The sequence below is a fragment of the Acipenser ruthenus genome, chromosome 14 (genome assembly GCF_902713425.1).
Source record: "Acipenser ruthenus chromosome 14, fAciRut3.2 maternal haplotype, whole genome shotgun sequence".
Taxonomy (NCBI): Eukaryota; Metazoa; Chordata; class Actinopteri; order Acipenseriformes; family Acipenseridae; genus Acipenser; species Acipenser ruthenus.
The window spans coordinates 35,098,236-35,111,102 of NC_081202.1; the positions used below are offsets into that span (position 1 = coordinate 35,098,236).

The following is a 12,867-nucleotide window of genomic DNA, read 5'->3' on the forward strand; positions in this document are numbered from 1 at the left end:
CACATTCCACTGGGCTAAGATGTAGAGTAAGCCGTCTCGGTTTGTTAATGAGCAAAGGGGGGGGTTAAGATCCCTGCTTGAGTGAGCGCACTCTCGCAGCCATGAGGGGATGTGGAAGAAACTGCCAATTCTTTGCAGAATATGCCATGTTCAGTATTCTATACCCCTCAACGCTGGGGCTCAACTCTGCTCCATTTCCAGGGTTTTGTTCAGACATGCCCCAACACTTATTTACACTCTGCATTGCTTGACAGTCCACATAAAACACCCTGAGCTAGACTGCAACATTAACATTTGAGTTATCCATTAACTTCACACACACTTCATAGCAGTAATGTATGCTAATATTTCAACGAAAAGTCTCTATCAAGGTCTTTAAGGGACTTTATGGCAATGTTGTTTTCCGCACCAGTGAGCCCAAAGTGACTTTGAAAAGCCACTATACAAGCTATAACAGCTATAAATGGTAGTGTAATTACTGTAGACTCACATTCCTGAATTCCAACTAAAATTCAGCAGATGATCTCTAACCTCAGCTGGAATTGGTATCCCTGTGGCCAAAGGAAAAAGCCAAGGCCCAAGGGGTCTGCTTTTAATGAAGGTGACAGACTACCTTTAACCCCAGCTACGGAAGAACTTAAATAAACAAATTGCAAAACTCTTACGCATGGTCTCGTCAATCAGCTTTCAAGCAGAGCAGTCGTTTTCCTCTTTAGAAACAGTCATTGTAACAAGAGCCTAATACCTTTCATCTAGAAGGAATTACAAACTGGTCTGTCATAATAGGTCCTTAATTGTCTACTGTCAAAGTAACGAGAGACTTACGGGAAAACAGACATCGCAATAAATGCGTAAAAAGCACAGACTCCATAAGCATGAAGAAGCAATCTTTTATTGATTACCCCTTTAACATATTGCTGTTCAGTTGTTTTCAGTACTTTGCAATGCCCTAATCCAGTGGTTCAGGTGGTCCGCGGAAAGGTTACATAATTACAGCAAGGAAGTGGCGGCATAATTCATAGATCCCATTGCAAACCCAAAATTTGAGATCTTAAAAACTCAGCTACAGAAGCAGGGAGAAAATGCAAGCATGGAGAATATCTCCAAGTTAAAAAAGTCTAAACTGTCCATCTTTCTTGTATTGCACTCACGTGCACTCAACACAGCAGCTTGAAAAGTAAGGGATAACACACGACAGGGTGTGTGTTGTGTTGCATTAACATACAGCTGTAGTTGGGTTGGAGACACAAAGCTAAGTGCCTTCAACCAACAAAGCCGTATGTTAATGAAACACAACACACACGCCCTGGAGTGTTATCCCCGCTTATAAAATGGATACAGTAAAAAAAAAAAAAAAAGTGTTTATTTTCAAGAAAAAAATATATATATTATATATCCTTCCGCTTTAGAAAAAAAATAGTCCTCAAACAAGGATCTATTTGTTGTAAACAAACTGGATGTTTTCAACGCTTCCATTTATTGTAACTGTTTACGGTGCGACTGAGACCAGCACTGAGGCCAACATACAAAATTGAGTACTGTCTTGACCAGCCGAATTACACACCGAAGCATATAATTATCCTAACAGCCCGTTTACATTTTCAAGACAAACTGTTTTTAAGTGGATTACCATTTCAATAAAAACACCAGCTGCTTGTAATTCTAGCCACTTGTCTACAGTCATGCCTCAGAAAAGATCAAATGTTACGAAAGGATTGTCACTCATTTTTAAAAACTTTAAAAAGATCTTACAACAATGTGTATATTTATTGCAAGTTTAATAAGCATTGATAATTTATTAATTGAACTGTGCTTTGACAAAAATAAATTCTGCCGTGCACTGTACTATTTTGCATGGTAAAAAATCCTCAACAGCCAATCAGCGCGCAGCATCCAAACATTCTGCTTATAAATAAAGATTATAGCTGGACATTCGTAGCTGTGACTGTGTTGGACCTCATGGATGTATTGTCATTTCAGAGCAAAAAAGTTTGAGAACCACTGCCCTAATCAAAGTGAGCAATGAATTTGTAATTAAAAAATTGATTTATCTTCTGTGATGCGATATGAGATGACTGAATTAAAGCCAGACTGGAATATTAATTAGGAAGAAGAAAATGCACTCAGTGTGCTATAGTCTGGACCAGGGGTAGTCAATTATTTTATGTGAAGGTCCAAAATTCTTAGTTACAGCAAGGTGAAGGTACAGAGCACATTTTTTTATTTATTTATTTATTTATTATTAATTTTTAGCAGACGCCCTTACCCAGGGCAAACTTGGTTCTTCACTTGGTTTAAGAAGTTTTTTGTTTTTTGGTCATCAAAACGACTCTTTCACGAGTCTGCCTTTTTTGCTGACTTGTTTCTACATGACTTCTTTGCCTGCCAAAACTATATAATTGTATAACTACTGCATTCTTACATGTTTCTGTGTTAGCAGACCCACACATTGTGTTTCACCATTGCAAAAACAAAGCTTATTGTAGCTTATAGAAGTCAATTACAATAAATATAAAAACCTAAGAAATAATACAAAAATAGTACTTTTACATTCAGAACATTTGTAATCTGCTAATACTCACAGTAACTTAAGTGGGAGACGTGGTAGGGCCTCAAGGGGCTTGAGTTACAGGTGAGCTCAGTAAGAGCAATACACAGCTATGCACCAGTCAAAACAGAATGTTAAATATTAATACTATGAATAATGTTCATCTTGGAGAATACACACACTCATATCGCTTAAATACTGTGTGCTTTCCCAGAGGAGTATGCTACACAACAACATGAATACACATTTACTTGTACGTGTTTTTAAAAAACATGATATTATGTTTTACCGGTAATATTTTTTAAATTGGCTTGGAAAACCTACTTAATAAAAAAAAAAATTCTTTGTGAAGTGCGATTTTTCTAAACTCGAACCATAAGGTATGACAAATGTATCTGAATTGGGTATTAAAAAAAATAAATAAAAAAAATTACTAATGACATGGTAAAGGATAGCGAGATATGGTAAACCATATTAATAAACATGGCAAACCAGTGTAAAACTATGGCAAGCTTGGGAAAACTTCAAAAAATTATATTATTTATATATACCAAAACATTTATAAGGGTAATTGGATTTCACACCTGATTTAAGAAAGGCAACTAACAAAATCTGCCTTTGAAACGATCCAGCAGTTACTAATCCTAGTATATAGACAGACCTAAATACTGCAACATCTCAGTCAGCTAGCATAAAACATTTTTAAGCAGAGAGAGAGAGAGAGAGAGAGGATACCAAAATTAGTTTCTTTCGGGTATCAAACTACAGCTACAGACAAAAGTTTTGCATCACCATATAGAATTAGATTTTGCTTCATAAAGTCAAATAAACCTGCTGAATAATGTTACATTAACATATTGAATTGCATACCCCTTTGTAGTTTTCCCATACTTAATAAAAAACTGACAAATTGAAAAATGTGACATTTCAAAATCTAAACATGAAAATACTGTACTATAAGAGTTTCCAGTGGACTTTTGCAATATCCATTTGTAGTTTATTTGATTAAATTATTTTAAATAAAAGTGTTCATAGTCTTAAAAAAAAAAAAAAGTCTCAATTCTAAAATTGCAGGCGATGCAAAACTTTTGGCCATAGCTTTATGTTTGGCACCTAGAAACACAGATGTCAAAGCTACAGTACAAAAAAGAATGTGTGATTACAGTACGCCACCCACCTCCTTGGGGAAGTCATTCTTGTCAGCCTTACAACAGCAACAGCACTGGGAATTGACGATTACAAACAAAGGGTAGATGTCTTTCATTCCGAAATCCATTGGAGAAATGTACAGCATGCCCGGGAACAGAAAAAGGCCCGCTCCTTAATGCAGAGTTGAACAGAATCTCACGGCTAGCCTAGCAGAGACCATTGTTCCTGACTCGCACACACACTGCCAAGTTGCATCGAACTTCAGAAAAACCTCCAGGACTCCACAAGTGACAGGACAACTTTCCAAGTGGCAGGTGTGCTAGCTCCAGCTCCTCCTAGCAATTACATCACATGACTATACATTAGCATGTCCTCTAAACTACTCCCTGCCAAGACACGGCTTATTAGAATAGCCTGAAAATAGCCCTTTTTAAAGCAGGGGACCAAAAGGATGCGTTGTGGTGACTAAGTATGCAGCTCTGGGATTGCTTTCTGAAGGACTACTTAAATAATAACCACCTGCCAGGTATTGCAATATTACAATTATTTTAACCTTTTCAGTGCCATTTTACTATTGTAACAGCGTGCCTCTATCTGGCCACATGGTGTCCAGTTTTGATCTTTTTGAGAAGTTGAATTCCCGTGAGAAGTCGTAATTTCTAGATTGTACATGTTTGTATCGATGTAGGTTATTTTTGTATGATTACATTTTTTTCTTTGTGTGATTTAATTCCTCCCCAATCATTTAAATTGCTTTAAAAGGGCAGGAGTAGGGATTAAGATCAGTCCCAGAGAACAAAGAGCCACTAAAAATAACTTGTGCATTAGCAACGGCTGACTGCCCCCCTATCAAGCTGGCAAACTAGGACTGCAAGATCTTCACCAGTAACACGCCAATTCATGTTCTTGCTGAATCACTGTTAAGATGATCAGTGTCTTTACTGTATCATAGCGCATGGGTGTGTTTTAGTGCATCTCATGGATTTTAGCTGTTTCAGGAACGTTCAGAAGAATCTAGTCAAGCCATAAGTCTAGATGTCCAATTGATAACCAGTGGAAAGATTTGTGTATTTCTTAATTTTAAAATTTAAAGATTTTCACTGTGAATTCCACTTTTAGCTCATGTGAAGAAAAAAAAAATCCCTCTATTAACAGTATAGTACTAACTAGTATTATTTAAAACAAATGCCATGTTTCGAGACAATACTCGGAAAATTAAATGTCTTAGAATGGTAGTTTAAATGGATAAGGGAGTTCTATAGGACCTATTCTGTATGTTAAACTCTATTACATGCAGCGATCCAGATAAGCTGTGTACTGGGTGTTTAATGCACTGAAAAAATATGAATTGCATATGATATTTAAAATTTAATGTGTAAAGAATATGCATAGCAATTGTGCAACACTTCTTGAGTTTGCGTGTTATCAAGCTTCTTGTACTTCGCTGGTTTCTTGCATCTCAATTGTCAATTGTGAATATCCTGCAAGTGGTAACAGTTAATTGTAGCCTGCCTGGGAATTGCCAGAAACACTTGACTAATAAGTTTTAAACAACAAAAACTAAAAACACAATGCGTATTTGTGACTGGTGAATAAGCGACTGGATTTTTGATCTTTGGGATTTCTTGGCACAGTCTTAAAGAATAAATAGCGGGGTTCCGAAAAATATAGCGTTACCCGTCCCCACGTGTTGCTACAACTGTTTAAATAACACACCTGTCATTTTTCTTTTCATTGTTAACATCCCGACAACTTTTGAAATGTATAATTTTAAAGTCTGTTTCAAATATCTTTTTACAAATGTCCACTCTAGCACACTGGGGTTTGAGATCTGTCCTCAAACACTGCAGAAGGGCAATTAAACTAAAAAAGAAACATAACATGCTCTGGCTTTTCTGTTCCATACCACATCATGAATCATTACTGCTATGTTACCTGTTTAACAATGTGGGCAATAATCCTTACACTATCAGTGGAATAGAGCGGACATTTTGAAAGGAGCTTTGAAACCAACTTTAAATTTATAAGTGTAAAAAGTTGTCGGGATGTTAACAAATGAAAAGAAAAATTACAGGTACATTATTTAAACAGTTGTAACAACATATGGGACCGTGTAACGCTATATATTTTTCAGAACACCGCTACTTAGTCTTTAAGCCCCTTTCACACTGGCATGTGAGTCGGCTACGCGATTTCACAGTGCTTTTTGAAGAAGCAGGGTTGGCCTGGGTGACAAAAACAAGTACACAATGGACGTACACAATGCCCTGGAAACAGCTTTCTTCGGATGCTTCCTTCCAAGCTTCTCTGGATAGAATGGGCAGCCAAAATGTTGACTAAAGAAAATGTTTCTTCATCCCTGCTGCAATCTGACTCACGGTGTGTCTCAAATCAACAGAAATAAGGATCAACAGAAATGCTCCTGACAGAAGTGAAACCTTTATGCAGGCGTGGCTGTTTATTACCCATCATACATTTTGTCTCGCTCGACCCCAGTCAAAGAGCGTCGACCCACATCCTGAGGTGGGTCGCTGTCAACCCGGGTATGACCCTGGCACGTGGTTTCACGCGGGATTGTGACCCGGGTTAGAAGCGCCAGTGTGAAAGTGGCTTTAGTTCCCCCTCAACCTAACCTACCAAGTTGCCTGTTTTTCAAACACATTTTTTTGGAAGGTAAATCTGTATGATAAATACAATATTCTGTGCTTGAAGAGAGTGGAGATGCTTTATATTGCTATATCATTGCAATCTGTAAGGAATGCAAATATTATTGTTTCTTTATTTGCATTTGTGCAGTATTGGTACAGTTTTTTAAATATTTCTGGACATCTTTTTTTGTTTTTGGGAGCATGTCTGTCAACTTTACAGATTTGCAAAAAACAAATAAACTAACAGCCTAGTACTAGTGAGAGGAGACTCGGGGAAGGCAGTAGCTAACTACATCAAGATTAGTAACTAATATTATTAAGATTATTAAGGCAGGACTAAATTGCTGGGAAATTAGGCAGAAAATGTAAGCCGTAAGTACAGTATATGTTGAAAGTACTCATGACTTCAAGGTAATGATGCATTTTATTCACTCAAAATACATTTTACTCACATAGCATGTAGACTGAAGAGTAAATTACTCACCGAAAACCTTATCTGGAGCGGTGATTACATGGTTTTCAAAATATTAATGCAAAAGGTGCATGTCCGTTTTGTGTGTTTGTGTGTGTTTGTTGAGCAGTCATACATGAGAATACATTGCTTAAAGAGCAAGTAGCTTCCAGTGTCATTAGAATTTCTTTTTTACATTCCCCTTACTATTGTATGGTCTTTGCAATCATGCTGCATGGTTCTGTGTTCTGTTGCTCCAATATTGAGCATTGTAACGTTATATTGGCAGCGGTCAACCCCAAACTCATTTTAATCTTACAACATTGAAAAGAAATTATAAAGGAGAATATTCTACATTCATTCCAAATCAAGTGTCCCAGATATTTTCATTCTAATGTGTTATAGGCATGCCTGTGCTGTATCAAATTCACAAAAGGTGTTATGCTGTGCTCTCCATAGTTTTACCTGAAATCAAATCAGTGACATTCTGAATCTAAATTAAACTAATCTGCATGCCAGTTAGCATACATTTCAACAAGTATACAGGACTTGCGTGTTGTGTCACATTTTTTAAAATGATTTCAGTAATAGGTAACTTTACAGAACGATACCTCTAGAAGAGCCAATTAAAAAAGAAATAAATGGATATACTGTATGGGCATACACAAGATTATTTTACTGGTCCGCTGTTTAGAGTGGAGTTATCTTTCCTATACTACTATAGCAGTCTGCCGTTTTAAATGAGGTTATCTTTCCTAGACATCTATACCTATCCGCAGCATTGAAATAATTGATCAACATAAAAAATATTTTAGAGCTGCAACAGATTGACGTCACAGGACTTTGCTCGTTGCCTGTGTCACTTACAGCTACAACCTACATTTGGAGACTGTAAACAAACTGGACTGGCATCCACACCTGCTTTCTGATAAAGTTGAATGCACTGAAGACCTCACTGAGAATTCTGTAAAACAGACACCAATGATTATATTTGTGTAAAACAGCTTTACTGTAAATGTGTGAAAAAATGAGGTAGCAACACATTCTTGTCAAACATACCAGGCCAAGCCTTGCAACATTGAAAGAAATAAAAACATAAAACAGTAGTGTATCCACATACTAGCAGTGTCCATTATTATCCAGCTGTCAGAATAAATACATAGCTGGATTGGAATAAATCCAAATAACATCATGTGGGTCATGCTGCTCAACAATGGCTTGTAAAACAGTAGCTTCACTGTATCGAATTCAACTTAAAACTGTAACTTGCTCCAGCAGTGGGGGGAAACTGTCTTCAAGCGAGCATTTAAATGCTGTATGAAATGACTGCATGCTTTTTTAAAGGAATATTCACAGCTAAAGTTTTAACTTTAATTGTTTGTTTTTTTAACCAACCATTGTTTTTATAAACAAATTGCAACAGTAGTAATTAGGTGACACAATTTCTGGTGAAACAATTCCTACGTATTAATTGGGACCTTCATAAATCCCCAGATTCTAGGTCTTTCAAGGTAAGGAATGTCCACTAAGATTCATCACAGTCAGATAAGCGGTTCTCTAGATACATATATAAAATATAAATACCGCATGCTTGCCCCTTGGAGGACATGCGAGTTGCCATCGAGACAGTGCCTAAACAAAGAACTGCTATGTTGCCGGTGCTCCAGATAAGCGATCAGAATAAAAACAGAAAAGACCCTAATACAGCTCTCAAGCTGAACTCTAACTGCATTTAGCTATCTTGTGACCCAGCACTGGTTTAAAAAACACTCTGGAAAAGGATGCCCGGCAGCATAGCCAGAATTAGCGTACCGTGACATTCTAAGAAACTGACACTATAACCAAGTTAATAACAATTCGGCTAATGCAGTTTTCTTAAAACGTGCTCCTGAATTCATTTATTCTAAACCGGCTTGCAAACAAGAATCTTGGACAATACTCTAGCAAATATTTGTATTTATAATCCCTTACAAAAGTTTATGATCGTAAACAGCAATGTAGCTTTTCCATGGTTATACTTGCATTTACCATTGTTCAGCCATGTTTTTTTTTTTAATATGCATTATCATACCACTCCTGTGTTTACAAGGTTTGCTTATGCTTTACCATGCTTTGAATATTACAATTGGCTATGCTGTTACTAGGGTACACTTTTAGAAGTGACTTTTCTGTTCTGATAGTTTTAAAGCTTGTAAATTATTTGTGGGAGTTGGTTTACTTAATTAAAATGATGCAAGTCTCAAATATAAAACGAAATAAAATGAAAATATCATTATAAAGCAAACATAGAATGACATTTTTAAATGGGGAGGTTTATACAAAAAACCTGAAGGGAACAGAAGTGGCTACCACTTGTGCAGATGTATAACTTGGAGTGAGTCGTTTGGGAATTAAAATTGTGCTGGAAGAGAAGAGACGTTTGTTTCTAAAATGCCTAGACCGTGCATAACAACGGTGACAAAATAATGATGTGCAAATTTTGCAACTGACGGCTGGAATTCTTTTTGGGGAAAATATGGCTTGTTTACTTCTATTTTGAATTAGTATTGTAATTCTCTGTTTTAATTTCAAGTGGTGCAAACTTTGCACTGGAGCAAATGCTGTTTTGAATTTGAATGAATGAATCTGCTTTGCTTAGTGTTTAAATACCGTGAAACCCCAAGCTTGCTGTATACTGTTATATACTTCTATACCTCCCCAAGATTGAAATACAATTCCTATCATTTTTTTTTAATGGGTAGATTGCAGTATGTGCAATTATTATGACAGCCCCACAATAGTAGTGCAGTGTAAATAAATATATTATATATATATGGTTAATCTTGTATTTTTACAGATGGCATGGGCAGTATCTACTGTAAATAGGCAGTTATTTCAAGAGTGGGGGACTGTATGTTACTGTTACTGCCGCTAATGAGAAATTATGGTAACTAAATTATTTTTTGTGCGAGGTCTGTCTGTCAAAATGTTATAAAAACAGCAGAAAATGTTTAATAAAAAACATGTACGTAGTTCAAACATGATGTACACTACACTATTATTGACACACATCTATTTTAGTTTTATTAATGTGAATCTGTAATAAAATGAAATAATTATATTTGTGAAAAATAAAACAAAAAATTATAAAAAATAAATAAATAAATAAATTTCACAGGGCTCCAGGCATCGTCAATTAGGCAAACATTTGTAGTATTTATTTAAGTGATTAAAAAAAAAATTATATATTTACACAATTCTTTCACATTTAATTTTCACAGGGAACTATGGGTACATTTCATGGAAATTGTGAAATCTTTGATAACTGAAAAAATAAAGCCTTAGTCATAAGTGACAATTGAAGTAGATTTAGAATACAGGTTATAATTTATGAAAGTTAAGATTGACTAGGACAAAAATACAGTAATTTGCAGTATATTAATTATACCATTCTGCAACAAAATAAGTAGATAATACATAAATCACAGATGATCCCAAAATGTATTGGAATCTAATAATATACTTCATCGATACATTATTATATAATGTGGTTTAAGCACAAGAAAATAATTAAAGTATAAAATAATTGAATTACTGTACCAAGCTCAAATGAAACGGACTGGAGTGCTTTATGACAGGTGCTATATTAACGGTGTTGTGCTGTATTACTTTCTCAATCTAAACCAAAAGACATTAAAAATACCGCTAGTCAAAATGTTTGCCATTGAATTTATTAAGTCTCGTTTATAGTGTTTCTAAATTCAGCGCTATTGAGTGTTTAATAGTTATGGAAGCCAAGTTAAGTACAAGCACTACAAATTATCCCCAGGACTCGCACTCACGCATGGCTGCGGAAAAAGCTGTCATTTTCAATGTCACGAAACACACCTAAGAGTGAGTATCGCTCTTACAAAAATCGACAAAGCGTAGTTAGAACTGGTTTTAGAGAAAAGAGCTGGCTTTTCATTAACCTGAAGGGTTAAAGCAATGCTTTTGTCTTTGAATGACAACCAGCTAAATATATGTCATCAAGCTTTTAAAAGCACAGGTTCTATCAACAGGTAATTGGCTCTGCACGACAGACAGTGTAGATTAGCCCTGTGATAACTTTCAGAGGTTGATCAGGAGATACGAATCTGATTTCACAACAAAAACACTGGTGATCACTTCCCCTATTCTTTTCAATGAAGAAAAAAAGAAATTAATAAAACGATGCTGTACGTGAAGCTGATGAAAGACGGTCCTTGGTACAGTTTGCTGCACTGTTAAACGAGCACACGGGTATGATGGGATGATTCAGCATGTGAACAAGGACACAGCGTCCTTCAAGTCAGCCACATAATTAATGTATCCAAGTTTATTAACTAGTGCTGGGACAAATATCTGAATATTCAAACAAATATGGCTTGAGGCAAAAATGACCATGTTTGTTTTCGTACCTCGAATTTATAACTTCATCAAGCAATCGTGCAAAGGAGACCCCTGCATACATGAAATAAACTTCAAACATGCTACGCTGCAGAAGTGTTTCCCTGCACTGCATAGAATAAGTTTTTTTACTGTAATATGTACCATATTAAGAGTTGGTATTTGATCACCCTACAGTATATCCTGCCAGGCTACAGATTAGTTTAGTCCAGCTGTGGGTTACCCCAGTGGTGTACAGAGTGATCATATAAACACCTAACTTTTTTTTTTTTTTTTCCAGCTTATTAACATTGAAAAAATCTGAATATTTCTTTTTAACAAACAACAAACTGTACGCTTGTCTGATCTGCAATGAACCACTGCTCCATCACTATCTTCACAATCCAACCTAAACATCAACACACTGTAAAGTAAGTTAAGGTCCAGTGTACAGAGAGTACAGCACGTTACTGCATGAATGTCAACATGGTCTTGCCACAAATGAACCGGATTTGTGAATGATCAAATCTGAGAGCACTTCATCAAAAACAAAAGCTAAAAGACACTACACACTCGCTGGCAAGGGCCCAGTGACTGTCTGAAAATGCTCATGGATTGCTTGGCCAATAAAGGGTCTCAATTTTAGTCATAAAAGTTTAACATGGAATATCTGCACGGTCATTTTGCAGAGTCCCATGATTTTCTATGGCACAAAAAACAAGTCTAGAATGATCAAAGAGCCTCATCACTGCATCTCCTGCACATGTGGATGGAGGGTTAAGTTTTTCACAGAATTAGCAGAAAGATGAACAAACTTCCCCTAGGCAGTTCTCCATGAAGTGGGGTTTAAGCCTGTTCTGGCTCATTCTTTCACTGACAGACCATTTCATTTACTGCAGAAATATTAAAATATGCCAAAACTGTCATCAGATTAAAACATGCCACAATGTAACAGCCACAGTGTTTAGCTTTGACCAACAGTATGGAACACAGGGAAGAACAGTATGTCTCTGTGTGGGTTATTATTTTCACACACTGCAGCAGTATAATTTAGGCGAGCATGAAATATAAGCTAAACTGTATCTATGTCCAAAAAACAACAGATCCAAAATGAAGACACAAGTTCAAATGTTTGTCTACTTGACTGTGTCAACTCATTATACATACATGACATGTATTACAGAATAGAGGTCAGGGATGACATTTGCAGTAAGAAGCTAAAAAACAACTTGGTTGAGGCATAAAAAACAGTGGAAACCAGACCCCCCCCCATTTGCACAGCATTTTGATCGTTTCATGTTTTTTTTTTTTTTGTTTTTTTTTTATATCCATTCCTGGTTTTACTATGCGTGAAATATTTAATATATTTTGGACACAAATATATTTTCCATATTTTTTTTTCCATTGGTTTATTTGGGGGTAAAAGGCATCCTCATATGAGGTCATCATGCATTTGCATCTTCCAGATGACCCCATACAAAGACTAGAGTTTTTTTTTTTGTCCATCCCCATATTAAACTTGTTACCTAGTCACTGTGGCTAATCAAGTAATAAATCCTGGAATGTGTGAAAATGCTATGCAATAGGAGACTTAATTCCATCCTTGAAATATGGCAGTTATCTTAACTAATGTATTACTCTTCTTGTTTACATTCACTTTGTATATCTTTTTTTTGAGTTTCGTG

The 12,867-nt window shown here is 36.1% G+C and overlaps 1 protein-coding gene across 11 annotated transcripts in view; it reads right to left on the reverse strand.

Annotated features, from left to right (window-relative positions):
* LOC117420145 (serine/threonine-protein kinase WNK1) overlaps positions 1-12,867 on the reverse strand; it is a 191,386-nt gene that overhangs the window by 67,549 nt on the left and 110,970 nt on the right. The window lies entirely within an intron of this gene.